The following is a 23,598-nucleotide window of genomic DNA, read 5'->3' as shown; positions in this document are numbered from 1 at the left end:
ATATTTGGATAGTGGACTAATGAGCTCATATATTATTCGCATTACTATGGAGTTAACATTTTTGATAAAAATGTGGATTGATGTTATGGTTGATGTTTTAGGTTTTAGTCTGGTTTTCCTGTGCCATCTAAATTCCCATGAGTTTCACCTGTTGTTAGCAGGCACATTATGCGCCTACCAATCAGCTTCAGGTGTTGCCCTCACTGATTATTTGTGATCAAGATAATCCAAGAACGAATAAAGGGGTTATTAACAACGGTAAGGGATTATAACTCAAATGATGAGAAGAGAGAAAGTTGATATTTTGGGGCATAATGGGCAAAACTAAAAAAGAAATAAATGTACGCAACAGTCAGGCAGCATAAGTAAAATATGGCAATGCTTTGAATTTGACTGCTTAGGACGATTATATCTGCAACTATCTTGGTTTAATTTAATCAGTATCCATGAACTGAAGACTACATTAACCATAATATTTACTATTCAGAGGCTAAAAAGAAGGATATCAACAGTTTTCAGTGAAATTGATTATCAGAAGTGCTTTCGATTAATCTGATCATGAATTTTTTGGCACAAAGAGACTTTTATACAATATTTACACTATATTGTACTTCATCTTTTGCATTTCCACTGCTAAGGATTTTTAGTGTAAAGCTTTTTTGCATGTGAAAGATGGTTGCGTGAAATATTTAAATATGCAATTTGTGAATATTACAGACCTGATAATATAGAAAATGTTGAAATACAATGCCATTTTGTGATGTCACTTATACCCAAACACATACACAGCGATTGTCTTGAGCACAAGTTCATGTAATGATGGGTCTCAATGACCATTGGCTAAAATACGTAGTATCCGCATTAAAATTCCGGACAGCTACTTCCTGCAAAAACTGACTTTCGTTGTTTTTATCGACTATTAAACATCAGCAAAATCCCTTCAGAGTTTTTCAATGTATTACGAGAAGATAATTTCCGCTAGGATGCACATGATTAAAGGTGTGTTCTTTTCCTATAACTCATTCGGCAACATAACTGTCAATATGACTGTGAAACACTCACTTTTTTGCCAAACTAACCTTGTTTCCTATTTGTCTGTCTGCAGTCGTGCCGCCGCTTGGACTGCGGTCGAGGCTGACACGCCCGAATGCATCTGTGGATCTCATCGTTTTGGACGGCACGGTCAGTCAGTTTCTGGCCTGCCGAGTCTGTGTGATTGCAGGCCACTTCCCCAGCAACCCGTTTACCTAAAAACAACAGCAAAACACAACCACTGTCATCCACAGCTTGTGCTGCCTCATGCCTGAAAACCAGCTTTGATTGTTAATCCATAAATGATTAACTGAGTCATATTTTTAGCTCGAGAGCCTTTTGGAATGATGTATTTATCAAGTGAGCCGTTCACTGTTCATATTCAAGTTAAGCGAAATGTCTCCCGGAGAGATTTTAAATTTAGGATGTTTTGAAATATTCATTTTATTGCCATGGATTTCCATCCGCGAGGGATTAAGAGGAAGAAGCTTTTATATACAGGAGGTGAAAGATCAAATATATGGTTTGGGCAGATTTAACTCATTGGGTGCCGTTGATGGTGTTAGACGCTCAATGAACGTTCATTCCTCAAAATGGATCGTTGGCCATGAGTTTGTCACTATTAGACATACAAGGCGTTTGAACTGGAAGGACTGGCAGCGAATGAACAACCGTGACCGGACGTTTCGTAAAAAAACGTTTGGTCCCCGGACGTTTGGTCGACCGGACGTTCGGTCGACCGGACGTTTGGTAGAACAGACGTTTGGTAGAACGGACGTTTGGTCGCTGGGTTCGCTCGCTGTCAAATTATGACAGAGTTTACTGTTGATATTTTGATATTAGATATTTAGATGTTAAACTCACGCTCTCTCTCTCTCTCATGATTATAATTTTGAAAGCTGGTTTCAACAGTAACAACCCGGCGACCAAACGTCCGTTCGACCAAACGTCCGTTCGACCAAACGTCCGTTCTACCAAACGTCCGATCGACCAAACGTCCGGGGACCAAACGTCTTTCGACGAAACGTCCGAGTACCATGCACAACAGCCGTCCCAGTTCAAGTAGATTGAATGTCGAGCATGGTCAGTGGCAGCCAATGAGTTCAAATAAGCACAGAAAATCATGGAGTACTTACTTTTTTAAAACATATATTTAGGTGGTAAAATATCCACAGTTCTGCTCACTTATACTTTATGGTAATGTGTTTCTCTCCAGCTATTATTACCTAAAGCTATAAGTAATGACAAAGTTCAAATTATATTTGTAGCTAGGAAAAGAGTGGGTGGCATCATGTGAAATAGCATTTTTTTTTCCTCGACTAGCGTCAACGGAGTTGATTATTTGAATCCATTATGCAGGAACACCTACTATGTGGTAGAATTATGCATTTGTTTAAAAAATATGAAATCATTACAGAAAGGGCATGTAGCAAATGGACCATTTCTAAGCATTTTAGATACTAATATTGGAAAATAACCCATAAAGTAAATACATCTTATGTTCTTGACTTCAAAACTTCAGCAAGGCGGTGATCCGTTTTGAGAAAATCAGAGGAAAAATTCCAACAAATGGGCAAATTGGCAATGGTTTTAAAAAAGAATTAAAAATTGTAACATTCATTGGAAATATCCAATCTTGCGCACGACCTCCTGCAAACCCGCACTTGGCTGCCATCCGCCCACACGCAAACGCGGTCGCACAGCAGAGATTTTAATTAAAGCGTTTAAAATGCTGCTGTGTGCATGTGTGGAATATCTCAACTTTTAAATGATCTGAAGGAGTCAAGCTGGGACGCTATTTCAAATTTGAGGCATTGATAAAACACTATATGCACTTTGAAATGTGACATTTTTAACTCAGTGGGAAGTAGCAGTGATTTGAAAAAAACATGGCGGGCCCTGAAAACCACGCATTTAAAAAAGTTGGGGTTGTAGACATGTTAGAAAAAGTGTCAGGAAAGGAAGAAAAGACAAGAGATATCATTAAACTTATGCCAATGATGGAGATAGGTCAGATTCATTTTTAAATCTTAGCAAAAGTGAATTCGTTAGCCACATTTTTGGTTAATAATATTTGATGTGGCCCTGCCATACACCCAAACTATTTCAGGTAGGAAAAACAAGGAACAAAATCTATGAATTTATCATTTTAAAACTTCAACGACCCTGTTTTTACAAGTTAAAATCTCCCTCTGAATGTTCTAGTTCTCATTACAAACATATTTTCCAAATTATAGCACTTATCAATTCCTAGTGGGCATAAATTTGCACTGAAATTTTAATCTCCCAAACTCAACCCTGCTGATGATGCTCTCGCTGACTGGCGCATATTCTAGCACGCTAATAAAACGGCGCTTAACGCGTGGCCCGATTTGACCCGATGCGAAAGTGGCACGTTGTGGCAGCTGACAGAGTGTAAGCAGATTGAAGCTCAGACTTTGATAGCATTTCCAATGAGTTAACAAGAGCACGTTTGGTTCTAATCACGAGGAGCCATTTTAAGTGGTGCCACGGAGTGAAGGATAAGAAAGGTGAAGGTGAAGCGTTTCGGGTTCCTCCTGCGGGTCCAAGTGTCGAGACTGACTGGTACCAAAACAAAGACGGGATTGAGATAAACCTTTCTCGTCTCCCACTGCTGCTATCTTTACGCGCTTTCCCTCCTTCGGATGATGTATTCTTCTATCGTCACTATGTCCTCATCATAGATGTACTCTTTTTTTTTAGGGCGCGGTGCTGGATCTAGTTTAGTTTAATCTAGTTTAACTGTAGTACTCATTTTTCAGTGTTGGTATTACAGATACATATATCAACATTTTTCAATGACTAAATCTATTTTGCACTGCTATTTTGGATCATTATCCAATTGCATTTTCACAGTAAACAGCTCCAAATATACAAAAAGGAAGAAGAAAATTGATTGAAAAACTGATCTGTTTTGCCTAAAAAAATCTACAGTCTAAATCAAGTTTGTTAACATTGGAATGTATGCAGGCAGAAAATTGCCTAATGGACTATGTTTACATATCAGTCATTTGTTTAGGAATAGACCTAAAAAAGTTGGAAAATCTAATTGAAGAGCCATAGAAATAAGAATTTCCCGAATTCACGACACCCAAATAAAAGCGTGAGCTGTCTTTCGTCAGACCCTCCTGATGACCAATCTGACCAGTCCTGCCTTACGTAATATGAACATCAGACCAAGGCGACTGGAAAATAAGCGCGGTAAAGAGAGAAATCGTATGCAGATTCAAACAGACAAGGTACAAAAGACTGTAGGGTAAGAAAATACGTGTCTAGCAATGAAAATAAAAAGCGTGAAATGAAATGCCATTTTGCAGAGACTGAAATAGTCTGGGCTGCTTAGTCAGTGTCCTTGCGGTTGCGTATAGCGTCTGGGCTACTTTTGCTTGATTGTATGTATTCATTTCAGGAGCGTATATAAACACTCACTCACTCACTCGCAGATGGCGACATGAGCCAGCAGTTTCAAATACTAGGCGGCGTATTTTTGGATATCTGAGTCGAGGCCAGCAAGTGCAAATGAATGTTTAACTCATTCATCCAAATTGAGGGTAACAGACGTCTAATCTATATGATCCGGGAGGGGCTCATTTTTTTGTTTTATTGACTCCTGTTTTGAATCATTATATTTAACATATGTATATATAATTAACCATGTTTTTTAAATGTTTACTAAGGGGCGAGTGGTTATTGCATCGGCCTCACAGTTCTGGGGTTGAGGCTCCGATCCCAGGTGGCTCCTCACTGTGTGGAATTTGGATGTTCTCCCCGAGTTTGTGTGGGTTTTCTCCGGGTACTCCGGTTTCCTCCCACTTCCCAAAAACATTCAGGGTAGACTAGTTGAACACTCTAAATTGCCCCTACCTATGCGTGATTGGTTGTGCGTCTCATTCTGTACTGCGATTGGCTGGCCACTGATTCAAGGTGTCCCCTGCCTGGTGCCCATATTTAGCTGGGATAGGCTCCAGCACCCCCTGTCACCCTTATGAAGATAAATGAATCAACTATTCTATTTCTAACATTTATTTTGTATTTGAAGTTCTTTTTTTAAAGAGAATTTATGTTTCCCTTTAAAAAAAATTTTTTTTTAAGTATTTTATATTAATAACAAAGACTGACCAATGCTACAATCAATCACTGTAAGCCCCCCCAGTCCAGATTTTCAGATTGTACCATCGTCAACGTAAAAACGGAGACAAAGTTACTAAGTCTATTCATAACCTCGGTGCGGAACACTTCCATGGTTAAAAAATATGAACCATAATGACACTTCTACCATGAATGAATATTCGGTCTGACTGTCACAGCAAGAACAGAACATATAAACTGACAGCTTTACTTAAAGTTAGAAGGAAAAAAAACCTGAAGCCTGATTCTGGTCTGAACTACAAGTGCTGTAGTAAAAAAAAAAAAGATTAAGATTGGTTTCGAATTCGGACGAGTGCCAAATTGGCATCATTTTCATCCCCTCCACATGGAATTCATTTGCACTTTCAGATCCTCGCGAGACCCCGAGCTGGCAAAGCTGCTATTGAAATCAGTGGTCTGACTTTCTGAAGTTGTCCTCCGGTCGCGCCGGCGGGCAGATGGAGCGAGGGGGCCGCGGTGTGCACTTAAGCGTGCGACGGCCTCTGGGGCTTCGTGGGACAAACGACTGAGTCAGAAATGGCTCTCGCGCATAGCAAGTATTATTCACAGACTGCTAATGATTTAAAAATCCATTTACTATACTTGAAGATTTTGCATGGGAACGGCATTTCGGTTTGCAACCACAATGGCAAAAATAATGACTTTTCAACTTTCCGCTCTCAAGTGCGCCCTTAGAGTGGAGTATTATGATGGAACATGGCTTTTGTCACTGATCTATGAATGAGCTCGCAAATCGCAAGCAATCGGGCGCCAGTCTCGTATGTGACAGAACACCAATGTAGTTTCGACACAAAGGAATAGCTCATTTCCGTGGCTAAGTTTTTATCTTTTGGTCCTAGTTGGTTTTAATATGGCGGCTATGAGATGAGATGGCGCTGGCGATATTTGTTGTCCAGCAGTGTCCGTTTCTGGATGTGTGATCATCTCTAAACCTGGGTTGTTGTTTATTGTTATGTTACTATGTTGTTATGGAATTGTGTAAATGTATCATTTTTTTTCATCAAGCAAAAGCTGACATTTTGATTAATAGTAGTCATCTGCTTTTATTCAGGCTTACAGAAAGCAGAGAAAATTTTCTTTGAACTTGACTTGTTTTTTTTCCCTAATCTATGTTAAAAAAAATGTTGATAAAATATTTCATGTTTTTCCAAATGTTTCCCTTAGAGATTTATTTTAAATTTGAAATAATGAATTTTTATTTAATCTAACTAATACAACAAAAAGAAAGAATATTCATATATATATATATATATATATATATATATATATATATATATATATATATATATATATAAATCATCATCTGAATATTAACACGCTAATAGAAAAAATATGGCCAGGAATTTACATTCTGGTTGGCTGACAAAATTTTACCCCCCAAAAAACAACTACATCTATAATTTAGAGCTCCCAGTGGATTGTTTTCCTGAAAGCACTCTCTGAAGAGTATATTTTTAGCACTAATAATCCAGAAATAATCACAAATCATAACAATGCTCTTGCTCTGACTACAAAAGGTGTTTTTCGGGGACCTTCTTCGGGGTAAGAAAAAAAAAGTATTTTGGCGTATCAGACACATGATGATGTCAATGCCTTTTTTTAGCTTTCATCCTCCATTAGATTCCACAAGGAAAAAAAAACCTCATCTAACGATTCCCAAATGTTTATCGTTCTCTTCCGAGACCGTGTCTAATGACGACCGTTGACCCAAATGACATCACGGTTGGCGCAAGTCCTGAAGTCCAATTATTCCAAAAGAGATCCTAACCTGAAATATCTGACAAACTTGTGTTCTTTGAGCCTGAAATGTGTATTTGTCCTTGGAAAAAAAAGGCAAAACATCTAGCTGAGAGTACAGATGTGACAACTTTTAATCGATCCACAGCGAGTTTGTGCGGCCAAGCGGATTCTGCGACTTGCTCAGCTGACTCGTCTTGAATGTAATGATCTCAATTTGACCTTGTCAAACCTCTCTTTTAACTTTTACTGTTTCAGTCAATTCAAAATAGTTTCTTCCAGTTTATTTACTCCATTAGCATTGACAGCCATAGATGTTCAATCCATTTTTGACACTGAATAAATGTACGATTACTTTTACACAGACCATTTCTTTCTTATTTAAAACAACCTCCAATAAATACTATCCTTAAAAATACCCAATTTTTACTAAAATAAACAAAAACACGATTTTCTTGTAAAGGGGATGTGGCTTCAACCCATAAAGTACGTTAAATCGAAATCCAATTAGACCCAGTTAACCATCTTTTTCCTCTTATCCAAACATACAGTGGTACGTCGTGATACAACAGCTCGTCATACAACATGCTCGTGTTACAACGAAAATTTTGATCGAATAATTCGCTCGCGATGCAATTAAAATTTCGAGATGCGACCAAGACAGGTGGCCATGACATGAGAGGCTGTTTATCATTGCATTTTTTTTGCCAAAACAATAGTAGAGTCAAAAGAAAAAGCACTCGATCTTTGGGTGGTCCTTGTTATTTCAATAGCTGAGCCATAGCTAGACATGACTACAAAGCCTTTTTGATCCAATTCCTCTGACGCAGCCCTTATGTTTTAACATTCACGGCGTATATTTACCTTCGTGAGGGAGGTGAAAATCCTCATTAATAACTCGGCGCTGTTTTGTCTGCGAGCTGTCAGGCCGCTGTCGCCGTTCGCCGAGCATCACGGAGATTCCTGCACGATGTATCAAAAGCACCAAATTTAGAAAGACGGAATCTCAATATCATAGGCAAACATTCATTTTTCACGCATGGATGCAGGAACGCCGTGCGCAATTCGAAAGTGTGCATTTGTAACATTTGCAACGCATTGGTATGAGAGGGTGGAATTTCACCCGCTGAAATGTTTTGATGGCTAAGTCAGAAGAAGGATGCTGTTAAAACATCATCCCTTTATGTTTGTTTAGAAAAAAAAAATCAATCGTTCCTTGTTGTTTTATAATCTCCACTTTTCAATCAGCATGCTGTCAATTAAATTACAGCAATGACTCATTATTTTCTTCGCACTTCAACATGAAGCAGTCGATGAAAGTGGACTCACTAAGATGGAAAAAGCAGATACAAAATGGATGAATTTCTATGAATTTTGAGCCTTTGTGGTGTTTACAAAAGTTCAATTCATTGGCGCCACTAAAAATGTTTTTTTTATAAACATTGATTTCTTTTGAGAGAGTCAAACCCAATAATGGGTAAATTTGCAAGTACAAAAACAGTCATTCCAAATAGTATTTGAATTGAAACGTACAACCAAAACATTGGAAAATCTTACATTTGAAATAATGCTAGAAAGATAACAATAGAAAATACGAAATATAACAAAAATAATTAAAACATGATCACAGAAACATCTTTCAATGAATGATTGGATTTATCGTCTGTCAAAGTTAAATTGAGCATGTCCGAACTTGGACATCAAAATTCTTGACTAAACAGCAATTAATGTTGCAACCCTTTAGTTTGAAATTGTTATCAGCTTGTTAACATTCATTCTGTTAGTTTTAATTTGTATATTTTATTATTTTATGCTCAAGGAGAGCAGTTTTTAGGGCTCCCTATTTCTTGGCTCATTTTCCAACCACTGCATCAATTGAGTTTGACATGGCATCAACATGCAGGCTGCCAAAAGATCCAACATTAGAAATGGTGTGCCTTCCCTCCTGCAGAAACCATAAATCATGGAGTGTCTTTTTACTATCGACCTCCTGATGAACCTCTCACTTAAAAAGCAACTAAAAAAAAGTCATTTACATAGCTTAAGCTGGACCACACACACACACACACACACACACACACACACTGAAACGTGTACAAGCAGACACCTGAGAGGTCAAAAGTTGAATTTTATGGATTTCACTTTTAAGGGAGAAGAGTCACTTTGTAGACTAAACTTTATGAGAAGGCGCCAGTAAAAGTATTCCCTAACATTAACGGGAATAGACGTGAAATCGGTTATATTTTACCATTCATATTATAACATTAAAGTTTCTATTTGTATAGTCTCTTCATATTACAAACTTTCTTCACTTTCTAGAGTAGTGAAAAATTGAGAATTTTTTTAAAGAAATGATTGAAATGAATATTTACTCATTCATTTTCCGAACCTCTTATCCTCACAAAGGTCGCAGGGGTGCTGGAGCCTATCCCAGCCGTGGCCAGCCAATCACAGGGCACAAGATGGACAACTATTCATACTCATGCTCATACCTAGTGGCAATTTAGAGTGTTCAACCATCTTACTAGGCATGTTTTTGGGATGTGGGAGGACACGGGAGTACCTGGAGAAAACCCACAGAGCCCTGGGGAGAACATGCAAACTCCACACAGTGAGAACCCCCCTATTTGTCCCCCCAAAACAGACTTTTCTTTGAAAAACACCATTCATTGCCTACCATTGAGGGCGCTAGCTGTCTAATGCAAGGGTGTCAGACTCGGGTTGGTTCGCGGGCCGCTTTAACGTCAACTTGATTTCACGTGGACCATTTTAGATATAATATTTAGATTTTTTTTAAATAAATGGATTAAAAGAACTGGATTAAAAGCCCTGAATATTCAGTTTTTATAGATCTAAAACAATGTTTATTTTAGATTTTTTTATACATTTTTGGATTTTACAAAATGATTTTTGAACTAAAAACTGAAAAAATGGATTAAAAAATTACAATTATTGATTTAAAAGGGGGAAAAAATCAGGAAATTTCATATACATCTATACTCTTCATTTTAATTGGATCCTAAAACAGAAAGTCTGCACTCATGATTTACTTTCCCGGGCCACACAAAATGATGCGGCGGGCCAGATTTGGCCCCCGGGCCGCCACTTTGACACGTGGTCTAATGCATTACACCTGTTCAATTCAAACGAATGGAAAGTCTATTAGCGTCAATGGCACTGGGAGCTCATTCCCTGCCAATACGTGAGCCCACACACAGATGGTCCAGGCCCAACAGAGACCTGCTAAATGATTCAGACACGAGGCCGGCCGGTCGAAGGATGAGAGCCACTCGAAACTTTGTCCGAGAGAGCAGAAACGCCGCCATTCAAACGTGTGCGCTGGACCTTGTGCACATTTTCTCTAAAAGTAGTCGGAGCAATGAAAAAGAAAGCTATTTAAAGCCACTCACAAACCAAGCTAAAATGAGGGCGGCTTGAAAGTAGGTGGGAGGGAAACTCAATGAGAGAAGGGGGGAAAAAAAGCTTGCTTTTTAGATTCATCAGGACATTTCGAAGACATTTATATTGCTAATATCCAAAGTAAATGGCCTGGGATAGAAATTTCCTTCCTTCTGGTGAACAATGGACTCTGTTTTGATTTAAAATAGATATAATCGCAAATACTCTTTCCAGTAATCATTTCATAGAAAGACAAAAAGATTGTGCAATTGTGGATTTCGGTGTGTGTTTGTTTTTTATTAGACAGCAGCTCATGTGACGCAAGATGGCAGGAGGGAATTTCATATAAAAGATTAAAATCTAAACAATAGGATGTTCAAAATGAATCTCTAGACGGCGTTTGGGATTTGATGAAATGTCATGAAATGTCAAGAAAAGATACCGGCGATTTCACTTGTGCTGGTATATACGTGTTCATTTGATAACATTTGAAAGGAGGCGATAGATCACTAAATGCTATTGACGCTTTTAGGCGTCCAATAAATTTGGACTGAAAGGTCAGAAATCAAAATCAACTGAAGATCCTTTGTTTTTTTTAAAACTCAAATTAAATTACATTTTTAAATGATGTGCAATTAAAATACAATTTATAAAACAGAGGAAAACTTCCAAAAAGCAAATTAAAACTAGTTATTATGAATTGAAAAGATTCACATTTGTTATATTTTAATTATTTATACATCTATTTCTGTTTTTAGCAGCCAATATTGACTTTAATTTGGTTTTCAAGCATCGGTGCTGGTTACCGCATTCCGTATTATTGTTTATCCAATCACGTGTGTGCTCTCGTATTTGATGAAGAGGAAAAAAGGCTCCAGCAGGTTGACTAATATTTAAAGGGGATTCAGTCAAGTGGTGGGCCACAGAATGCTTTGCTTGTCTGCTTTAGTAGAAGTCACTCAGTCATCAGAGGTTAAATAATTTTTGAAATGGGAGTGCCTCCTAGTGACATTGACTGTGATATTAACGGCATTAATGGCAACTAGTTGAAAAAATATTGACTTTACCAGACGAGATGATTACATTTTTAAATCTCATTCACTGCCATTAACGGTGAGAGACGTCCAGTAGATTTGAACTATTTCTGTCAATGGTGGCCAGGGAGTTAAAACAAAAATTGAAATACTAAATCAATTTGTTGTTTTGATTGGCCACAAAAATCTGAATTTCAATGAAAATTGAGATCATTTCTTAGCAATTTTTCAAAGAGATGAAAAGTAACAGCAATAATTTGCAAAACTCATGAAGAACTGGAACTGATTCCCTTTCATTGACATTGACAGCATTGATAGCTGTCCAATGTATTTGGAGTCATACCTGTCAATCTCTGCCGATAACTGCCCTTATAAATGATTATGATTCCCCTTACAAACCCCCCAAAAACCTTACAAACACCGTACGTCGTACGGTGTTTGTAAGGTTTTTGGGGGGTTTGTAAGGGGAATCATAATCATTTATAAGGGCAGTTATCGGCAGAGGTTGACAGATATGTGGAGTTCACATGGATTGAAATGTCGCCATCAATGGGGGTCAAAGGGTTCATTATATTAAACAGTATAAATGAAAAGCTTCAACTCGTTCCAATGCATAAAAGCTTGAATTAAAAAAATAATAAATCCAAATTTGGAACATTTTTCAACCTTCAACGTCAGTTTCCAACATAAATACTCCATTGACTTTGCACAAAAGAACTATAGAGGGATGAAACGTACGCTGCTATTATTATAGACCATTAAAAGTAGTAAATCTCCGGTTGTCAAAAAATTATATGTACATAAGTATCCTGTCCAGCATAAAACAAAAAAAAGGGCACCAATGTTATTAGTGGTCGCTGTGGTTGTGTGAGTTTTTTTTCTTTTTCCCGTAAATGAGATGAAACAAAATGGCTCCAAAGTTTCTTTAAATTCAATTCATTGGGAAACTCCTGCTCAAAGTCTGCTTTGTACTAACTGTTGCGTAAGTACATGTTTGCCAAACCTGCAGTCAGAGAGGGCTCGTTGTCGGACCCGGCTCCAAAAACTGCATCCGACGTGAACTGCGCTCCATTTTTTGACCGCAGTCTGAAAATACGGCTTTATGTGATTTTTTTCTACTAGCTCGTCTGTGTTTAGTTGGAAAATACAGTCGTTTTTTTTCTTTTCCAGCGGCCATTTTAATCAAGTCTAAACAGAGATTGTCTTGGGGAAATCCCATCCCTGAGGTCATTTGGTGATAAATGTGGCCTGAAATGCTCATCTTGAAAGGAAACAGATGGAGGCAGGTGTGATAAAGAGAAAATGGGGCGGCCGTGCTGGTGATTTGGTGTCGTTTATGGAACTAGATTGATGCAATGATTTCTTTCCCTGGCAGAGTAGCAGAAAGTACATAAATGTGTTTCTCGGAATTTTTAGTAGGCCTGGAAGAATATACTGTATCAATGTCCATTCACAGTATAACATACTATTATAGTATAGTAGAAAACAGTAAGGATTCAACAAAATCATTAAAAAAAGAGAACTATTTGAAAACTATTTTCCAAAATTGGGTTCCTCTTTTTACTTTGATACCCTTTAAAAAATTAAAATTGTAGTTATGCCTAGTTTTTCAAATTTCATCCAATGACTATAATGGGGATTGCGTAATCTCTCTTTAGGTTTTATTAACATTGCATTAAATGACATGTTTATTTATAATTAGTATATAAGGATTCAACAAAGTCATTACAAAAGAGCACTATTTGAAAACTATTTTCCAAAATTGGGTTCCTCTTTTTACTATGATATCCTTTAAAAAATTAAAATTGCAGTTATGCCTATTTTTTTCAAATGTCATCAAATAACTATAATGGGAATTGTGTAATCTCTCTTTAGGTTTTAGTAACATTGCATTAAATGACACGTTTATTTATAATTAGTATATAAAACTAATACAAAAAAAGGTACGACTATAGTGTCTCTTACTGGTACATTCAAAATTAGCCTGCTATAAAATATCTCTATCCTAATTATCGTTGAGTGCCCCGTAGCGCAATTTTGACGTCAAATCAATACGCTGTATTGACCTTCGACATGAACATTGCTAGGCAAAAGGACAAAATCAATAGGGCACACGTGGGTGCTACTTTAACTAGACTAGAAACTCACCACACAAAACAGCTTCATTAAAGTTGATTTACCATATAAGCCCTTTCCTAACCATCATCTCCCATTCTAGACATCTAACTAGTTATGTTTATTGTTGGTTTTGAATTTGGGAGCCTGACTGATTTCCCTGAAATGTTTATTTGCACGGAAAACATTTGGACAGGTCATTAGTCACCACACAAACAAGTACGTGCCGTCCCGGCAGGTTACGTTCACTTGAAAATACACGACACAGCGTACTGTAAACAAGCACGCTACCACGGTGAAGAATGCGCACCAACCTTGGACAAAGTCACTTTGGAGTCGGACGTGGCGACGGTTTCCCGAACGGAGGTGCGATGTGGACGGCCGGGTTGCGAAAACACCCCAAAAGGCAAACACCGGCTTGACAAGGACGCCGTTTGTTGGCGGGCCAGAACTTTGGCTGCTTCTTCTTACAACCCTGTGAGAGGTGAACAAGGTTACACGTTAGAGATGGCGGAAGAAGTCAGTTTTAGATCATTGGCAGCCATTGACGGAGATGGACGTCTAGTTCAGATGTTTGATTTGTTTGGACAAACAGATTCTGACTTTAAAGAAAATACTTCAAAGCTCTGGGTTTTTGCCACAATGGGATTAAATTGATTAATTACTAAATCTTACAACAGAAACTCATGAATTAAACCAAGTGGTGCCATTTACATATATATATATATATATATATATATACATACATACATATAAACACATATGTATATATACACACATATATACATACATATATATATAAACACATATATGTATGTATATATATACACATACATATATACACATATACATATACATATACATATACATATACATATACATATACATATACATATACATATACATATACATATACATATACATATACATATACATATACATATACATATACATATACATATACATATACATATACATATACATATACATATACATATACATATACATATACATATACATATACATATACATATACATATACATATACATATACATATACATATACATATATATATATGTTTGATTGATTTGGGCGAATGGCAGCCAAAGATTAAGAAAAGGTTTTAACAACATTTAGGTAATAATTTCAAAAATACATGAAGTGGAAAAGATGCCATTTTGAAAAGAAAACAAAGTCTGTACGAAACTTTTCATAGCCATTTAAATAAATCAAGGCAACTTTTCAATGAGATTAAAAAGGATCATTTTTAGTTCTTTTGAAAGCATTACTTGCAGGTCTATGAACCTTTGTAAAACGCATACTGGTGCGATTAAAAACAAAACAAAAAAGTACTTTAGTGCCATTAACGGTGACAGCTGTCCAATCAATTTGAACCATCACTGTCAATGAGTTAAAAACAATAATTCACTTTCTAAAACCATTTTTCACCCAATTATATTTCAATCTTTTGATGAAAATACCTCAAATCAAGATCATTTCTCTGTATTACTTCAATGAGATTAAAAATGAAGCACCCCAGATGGTGCCATTCCGCCCCCCAAAAAATGGCTATAACTTGCCATGCCATCGATAGCGACCAACATCCAATCATAACATTATCGCCTGTAAATGACACTGAATTAGTTAAAATTAGAAGCAACAGCATGCGCTTATCGCTAACAATCAGGCTAGCAGATTGCACCCGAGACAAACAGGAAGAAAGAATGTTTGGATGATAAAACTATAAGAATTTACAGTAGAGAGGCCGGTTAATTCCGAGGTAGTCTTTGAATGCAAAGTATTGGGACTGAAAAGCATTATCTGGCACACAGCGTGGCGAATATTTGAGGAAAAGATTGCGGCTCATAAAGCATAACAAGCTCACATTTCTGAAAACAATCTGCCACTGTTTCAACAGAGGAGCGAGCGGAAGAAAAATAAAATGTGGGATTCCACATTTTGGCCTCGCTCGACTTCAACGTTTTCTTGCATCACCCTAAAACAACAAAAGGCAAATCGCACAATCAAATGCCAAGACTCAACCGAGTCAAATATTTGACTTTGGGGGGTAAAGTACAGCCATTAACCCTTTCAAAATTGGGGGTTTGGCAGTAGCCTGGTTATGCAAGACCATGTCAACATGAGGAAAAACTTGAATACGCTCTTTCCAATTTGGGATTTTTTTTGTCTGAATAGATATACAATACAATAATAATAGAAAATGAACATGTTAAAATGCACTGTGGTTACGTCCTCCAAATAAAGTGCCATTGACGCATGTTGCAACCGATTTTTTTTAACGTAAAATTCCATCGCCCAAAAATTCGGATTTAACAAGTGTTTCTGTTTCTCATCATTTGCACGTGTGAGACGTCCCTAATCTGGGACCCTCAAAGCTTCTGCAAGGCACCCCTTTCTTCCTAGATTATCTCTGGCATTCCACATCTGGAAGTGATCGAAAGAGCTGCTTTTTCTCCGAAATACACAAATATGTAGGACAAAGTGCACTTGAAAGGAAGGAAATGGAGTCTCACTGTATGGCTTGATTTCAATGCATTTGTTTTCCCATGTTCAATTTCACATTGACTCTATTGGTTTGCTTAATTAAAAGTGTTGCTTGCTGAGAATCCTTTCAGGCTGTTCTCAGTCTCCAAGGTAATTAAAGTCATTCTTTAGTAATATTCCTAAATAAACGCTTTTCCCCTTGACTGTTTGAGAGCTAATTGGAAGCATGTGCTTTCAAAACGGAGAGCTTTCCGCAACCCTTTTCACATTTTACTCAAATGTTTTGCGGGCGCTGTCTGAAAACTCATCGGTTGCCATTGACAGCAACGAACGCGCGGTTTCGCCGGAAAGTGACGGTTTTATTTAGAAATTCGAGATGGATGGCAAAATGGCAAGTCTGATGGATTACGGCATGTGGTTTCCTCAGAAACCAAAAGTTGGGTTGATTCGGGTCATCGGGTTGGAATGGTATCTCGACGAGAAGTGACGGGACTGTTTGAGGATTTGCAAAATGGATGGAGATGGTTTCTGTTGATTTCACACGGGTTGCATCAGCAGAAGATAGATTCAACGCCACTATTGAAGGCGTCTTTGCAAATTTGGCCTTCAAGTTGCTGTTAGAGTGCATTCAGTGTGTAAATCAAAAGGCCAAGTCAGAATGATGATGATATGCCGAAACAGATGGACTACAAATACTCATTGTAGAATAAAGAATTCCAAATTGTTTTTTGTTATGGGAGACATTTTGCACCAGTGAATCGTAATATAACATAAACAAATTTAAATGAACTTGGATTACATTGCAGACACACTCAAAAATAAGTTTAATCTAACCTTACACTAAACTTAATTCTAATTTTGTTTTACATTTTTATACCTTTCTTCTCCCTTTTAAGTTATGAAGGCGACATATAAAATAATATTTACATCCAAAGAAATGAAATTTATAAGCGTTCACTGCAATGCACTTACAAACGTAGCATCTATTCCAAATGAGTCAACTAGCCATATTTTTTTTTAAATTTTTGATGCCGTATCAGGCACTTTTCAGCAAGTCTTTGGCACTCAGAACACTTTCAGAGGGGGAAAAGCCCTTAAGATCACGACAGGCTAAAAAGACAATCGACAAACTCAGTGAGAGAAATATGACAACGTGCTAATTAATAAACACCACAAACTCTGTTTGCCCCGCCTCCACACTGACTTTCACTATCGATGGGCTGTTTGCTTTAGTATTGCCTTCAAAATAACCCGAAAATGATGCACACAAATGTCCTCACAATATGATAACGCACGACCACTTCGTACTAGCGATCGCTACGCCATTTGCGCTGAGTGACGGCAAAAAAAAAACTGAAAAAAATGCAACGCTCCGCCCAGTGCTCGTAGATATCCGTTATACACGAAAGAGATGCGGCAAAAAAGACAGTGCACTAAAATCATAAACAGCTTCTCATGTCTTGGCCACCTGGTTTTCTCGTATCTCGAAATGTGTCTCGTATCTTGAGATAATTATTTGCTCGAAATTTTACTCATATCTCGAATTGCTCATATGTCGAAGTACCACTGTATATAGTTTTTGCTACCTATATATTTTCATTATTTTTTTTATGTTGCCAACTGTTGTATAGGACTTAACTCATACAGTGCTTTTGACTAGGATGGTTGATCATGTTTCACTGCGTTTGACAACTCTAGACGTCCAATCCAATTTAACTAGGGGGGTTGGCAGCGATCGAGCACGTTGTCAAACCAGTTGATGGATTATCAACATATGGTTGCGGCTCGCCGGCGTGCACATCTGTTGGGCGTCCGCGCAGCTGCAGGATGACGACACCATTTGTTTGACTTTGCAAATTGAACTGGCGAGATGTTTGCGACTCTTTGCGAATACGCAAGTCAATCAGGAATGCGACCAGCGCAACAAAAGCGGCGCCGGTTTGAGATTTTGAGAGCCGAGCGCTAGTGATTTGGGCTTCACGGGGTTACATTAACAAGAAATGGGAGTTCAAATATAGTTTAGACATCTTTAAAAAGGAATAATTAAAGACCCCATTAAAAATGTAATAAATATACTATACATTGAAAAAGTAAGTCAAATATAAAAATGATAATGCTGCCTTTTGTTCCATTCCCATTTGGTCAATTCCATGCATGGAAATATCAGGGAGTTGGAAAGTATTGCCATGAGAACGCAGGAAGTTTAAAAAGTGCCAAAGCCACCGGAAAACCGACATCTCAGCCATAACGTGACATCATCCGGCTTTCGGGATTCTTTCTCCGTCCTAAATTTGATGACGTAGCCCAACGTTGAGAGCGAGAAAAATAACAGCGCCTTGCTTGAGTGAAGTTCTCTCGCGCTCCCCCAAGTGCGTCAATGTGGATATTTGCCCTCTTAAAAGCATTTAGCGACACAACCTGACATTAGCAGTTCACATTGCTCCCAAATTAGATTGACTTGGGTTTTGTTTGGCAGCGCTCCCCGCGACAAAAAAACTCGCACGTTGTCTGGACTGCGTAATGACAGACACATGGTGCTGAAACATTAGGCCTTCCATGTTATTCTGAGCGTACTTTACATTCGCTGCCATTGACGCCGTTAGACTTCCAACTATATTCGTTCGCCGGCTATTTTTCAATATATTAAAGTCAAATGTACAATGACTTTAACACAGGGGAAATGAACATTTGATTCATTAATGATTGATTCAAAATAATTCATCCATCACTGCCAACCTACACCAATTGCCCCCCCCCCCTCATTAATGATTGCAATTCCCCTTATTAAGCGATTAAAAAACAAAAACGTACAGATGCAACGCGCCACATATTTACTCAATTAGGGCGCACTTAAAAGGTCTAAAACTTAAAAAGTCCAATCACTACGCACTAAATTCAAGATTCTGTAGATGTCCCTGTATGGCGCTGAAAGCTAGACTGTCTGGGTACATTGCTTGCTGACACGCTATATTTTTTCATAGCATATCATGCTTAAAGCATTACAATATTATCAGTCGACAATGGCGTTTTCATTTGCTACCAGTGACCGAGACGACCCGCATTGAAATGGGTAAAACGAGATCGGTTTTACCAAAAATTTACTTTAAAAAAAATCCCGTACAAAAGTTGTACGCAATGTGAAATGATCTAAACGGAAAAATGTATGAGTGGACAGGTATGTTAATCTGACACTCGATTAATCGTCGATTAAAGATGGAGGGCCAAGTATGTCCTACCGAAGAAAACCAAAACAAGATGAATTTGATACCAGTGATGTTTCTAGGGTAAAATAGGAGTTAAGTATTTCTCCAGATTTGTCTAGTTAAGGGAGGGCATTTGGTTCTCGTTCTTATCTGGGCGAGTTAAAAGAACTGTTGGTGGTTTTCAATGCTTATAATTGAAGGCACACATGTGGTAGTAGTTAGCGCTATACATACTTGGCTATAGAAGCGTCCACTGTTGTTTACTTTTGTCTTACGATAGAACTACAAAACCACATTGAATTATTAGATGAGAGTTGTAATTAAAGGGAGAAAGTGAAACAAGAAACCTTTTCGCTTCAATTGACAGCGTTAAACGTCCAATACATTTGATCCGGGTGAGTCGGCATTAGCCAAGTTTCAGAATGCGAAAATAACGGGAGGGTTTTGACCGCAAATGATCGCAAGGCTGTTATTATGGCGACTTGAGTGCTAGCTAACAGTTATAGAGACTGACGAGTGCACACAATGGGCTTTTCTATATATAAAGGTACAAACTTGCATTTCTAAATGTGGACAAATTTCGACGACTAAAGTCGAATTCTGCAAAGAAGTGCAAAAGGCAGCGGTGTTGAAATGTAAAGTTGCCAAAGTTGAAATTCAACACCATCCTGTTACTTGTAGGATTTATGATGGGGGTTATTTGCCAGGCGTTCCGCAAGCGGATCAGTTGTCATGTGCGCCGCGCTCCTACGTGTTGCAAGAGGAACTCGTGCTTAGCATAGGGTCGTGATAGATAATCATTTCAAATAGATATCAGTACTCCAAAAATACAATCTTTCATTTCTTTACTAAATCCACCAAAGGCAGTTCAACTACAAAAATAATATTCATTATTTATAGTTCTATTAACGTGTTCCTAAGGTGTTTCAGCTGAACAAAAACATATTTACCAAGTCTTGATATTTGTACATTTTTGGGCAATAATTCCAGTCCTCATCTCTGATCACTAGTTTTTTAAATACACTTAAATTTGCTTACCTGACTACAGGTAATTAACATGGATGTCCTTTAATTATTGCTATAAAAAAAATTGTGTCTCAAAAAAGGTTTACTTAAGCGCCAGATGGCTCCTTAAAATGTAATACTAGAAAGAAAATCTGCCATTTTGCCTTCCCAGTCAAACTTCTTTTCCATTCTACTTTCCTCAATGTTCCCTTCAAAGTGGTGACATTCGCCTGCGATCAAATGCAACCAATTGACATCAAGCATGTCGGATCACCCTGACAGCACGACTAGTACGCCACAAAACACGGACGAGCGTTGTCAGGTCATCTCGTCTCCAGTGGGTCTATATGACGAGTTCATTTTTTGTTTTTTTGGACGTGTAGATTTGAGTGCTTATGTGAAATTTTAGTCAATTTTACAGATGTATTTGAAGGAGTTGTGCGGGTGAAAATTCAGATTTCGTGACAGTTTGGGGGAAAGCCTCACATTGGTGGATGAAATAGAAAGTATACTAAAGAATAAAGGAATTATTACATTTTGGGCCAATATATGTTGAATGAACAAAGTGGTTATTATCAAACTTTCAGGATAATTGGTAATAACCCGAAGGGGCGAGGTCAAAGGTCACAGAGGTCAGAAATGTGTTTGTGTTCAAGATAACTCGAGCACAAATAAAGGGATTATTATAAAACTTCCAGGATACGATTGCAATAAGAAAAAGAATGGGCGATAACCTTTTGGAGTAATGAGGGCAAAGGTCACAGAGGTCGCAAGAACCAATTAGGGGTTATGCACTTTGCAGGATTTGCTTGTAATATTCCAATTGTAAATGTGCATTGGAAGCAAAAATTAATACTGACAAAATGTGACTATGATTATTTAAATGGATGGTTTTTTTCACAAAAAGCAGAGGCAGATGGTTGCATCTTTCTCATTTGGATTCATCGGAAATAAAATCAAAGAACATTATTTTCCAATTAATAATTGAATGGATTTCTTTAAATTGAGTAATTAAAAAAATGTTTTTTTAACAGTTTTAATTCTACATAAAAAAATAAAACATTTTAAAAGCCAATGAGCTCATTATATCATCTCCTGTGGTGTTTTTTATTCCATCTAAACAGAATTTAGGCCAATTTTAGGGAATCTGGCCCTGAAACATGATTAACATTGAAGTCATTTGGTGTGGTTATTGTTGAACTAATAAAATAGTATCTGTGATATAAAGTCATCCACTTGATTACCTCCTCGCCATTAAGCAACACACTAATATCTGCCTCTGTATCACAATTATGGGCTTCTTAATTAAAAAGTTAATTAGGCCGCCTGTAATTGCATATTAACAGGCGGGGAAATGGGGAAAGCAACACGTGTGTGTAAGTGTGTGTACAACATTATATCGTGGAGTGTGTGTGTATTGGATGGGAGAGGTCACACATGAAGGAGAGCTCATCAAGGAAGATTAGGAATTAACTTATGGTTTGAAAGGTGAGCTTTAGAAACAGTTTCAAATCTACTGAAATTCTCTACTTTGACACTGTTAAATAGTCAAATGCTATGTACCTAAAAGACATATAATATATGTTCATTAACACGAACATGTATATGTTCATTAATATGTATTGTCCTTTGATTGAATAAATCAAACTCAAAAAATGCCCAATCTAGAACCCGCTAAAATACTTCCTGAATACTCCAAAATCCTCTCTAAAAATGATCATAAACTCTGAAATCCATTAAATTCCTCTCTAAAAGTAATCAAAATACCTGTGGAAATGTTCAAATATGCTTAAACATACTGGAAAACTCCCTAAAATGACACTAATGTGCATTAGAGATACTAAAATTGTTACAAAAAGTACCTATATACATACCTGTCAACCTCTGCCGATAACTGCCCTTATAAATGATTATTGATTCCCCTTACAAACCCCCAAAAAACCTTACAAACACCGTACGAGTCGTACGGTGTTTGTAAGGTTTTTGGGGGGGTTGGAAGGGGAATCAATAATCATTTATAAGGGCAGTTATCGGCAGAGGTTGACAGGTATGTATATATTTGGATATGGTGTTAATGATTCAAAATGTAAAACCTAGTCCAACTCATAGACTGTACTTTTTCATCATGCAGAGTTGGTATGTTAAACACACAGACACCCAAATCCATTTTAACTGGGGGTGGGGTCGAACTTTGTTCATTCACGAGTTCATTTTCTTGCGTCATCATTTTCAACCATTTCTCACCTCCCTTTCAAAAACTCACCAACTGTTAGCATCGTCGCTTTAAACCACTTTCAGTCGAATTCAGAATCTCGGAATAGCGAAATTCCTGACGCAGCGTCCGTCTGGGATGCTTTTTTCCCCCTTTTTTTTTTCCCTCCATCATGTGGCCGGCCGTCTGGCCTCCTCTGCCACGATCTCTGCCGGACGCAAGCTGGAAAGATACACAAGAGAGTCAGTGTGTAATGTGACTGGAAGGCCGCGCCAGGCCTCGCTCGGCACAGTCAGTCAGTCAGGCACCTTATCAAAGCTGTGGGAAAGCCATGTTCCAAGCTGAGTCAACTTGGCCGCTTCTGAGCTCAAATATTTGAGCAGCCCGAGTGCCACTGGCGCGCCATCAAAAGCTCGTTCTGGTCCAAAACAAAAAAAAATCTGCAGAGATGTTCAGGATTTCATACTCATGCACAACTTTTTGCTTCTTTCCTCATTCCAAACTTTAGTCGGTCGGCAGAGTATTTGATTTGGGAGATGGAAAATATCTGACCGGCATCCATAGTTAAACTTCGTTACACTAAATGCCCCATCTCATTTTCTGAACCGCTTTATCCTCACTAGGGTCGCGGGGAGTGCTGGAGCCTATCCCAGCTGACTTGGGGCCAGAGGCAGGGGACACCCTGAATCACAAAATTCATACTTAGGGGCAATTTAGAGCATCCAATCAGCCTACCCTGCATGTATTTGGAATGTGGGAGGAAACCGGAGTACCCAGAGAAAGCCCACGCAGGCCCGTGGAGAACATGGACCGACCTGGATTTGAACCCAGGTCTCCCACTGTGAGGCCGACGCGCCAATCACTCATCCACCGGATCGCCTACACTCAATGTCACATTCAAATGTAATTTTTCCATCATGATTATGTGCGATCACCCCCTTCCAAATTAGCTGTAATCGTGGTGGATTAGTTGCTTATTGCATTAAATTTAAAGGCATGGGTCAAAGTTAGTAATCATTCATTTGTGTAAAATAAAAGCACTAATGCAATCCAAAGAAATAATGTGATAAACACGCACCTGAGATTTGGAGACGCGTGTTCACTTCAATCAAGATCTTCCTTGGACGTTCTTTACTTTTGATGAAAGAACCCGTGAATCTTAATTAAAGGAAAATGCAGGCGATG

At 38.0% G+C, this 23,598-nt stretch overlaps 1 long non-coding RNA gene across 1 annotated transcript; it reads right to left on the bottom strand.

The window, feature by feature from the left end:
• Positions 1-1,049: 1,049 nt before the first annotated feature.
• On the bottom strand, positions 1,050-22,851 carry LOC144067411 (uncharacterized). Its single transcript, XR_013297941.1, has 5 exons — positions 22,722-22,851; positions 22,465-22,635; positions 13,802-13,962; positions 7,804-7,902; positions 1,050-1,247 (listed from the first exon to the last, which is right to left on the bottom strand). It is a non-coding gene; the product is annotated as an uncharacterized LOC144067411 (long non-coding RNA).
• Between the last annotated feature and the right edge of the window lie 747 nt (positions 22,852-23,598).

This window comes from Stigmatopora argus, chromosome 21 (assembly GCF_051989625.1).
Source record: "Stigmatopora argus isolate UIUO_Sarg chromosome 21, RoL_Sarg_1.0, whole genome shotgun sequence".
In the NCBI taxonomy this organism is placed as follows: domain Eukaryota; kingdom Metazoa; phylum Chordata; class Actinopteri; order Syngnathiformes; family Syngnathidae; genus Stigmatopora; species Stigmatopora argus.
This window is presented reverse-complemented; position numbering and strand designations above follow the sequence as displayed.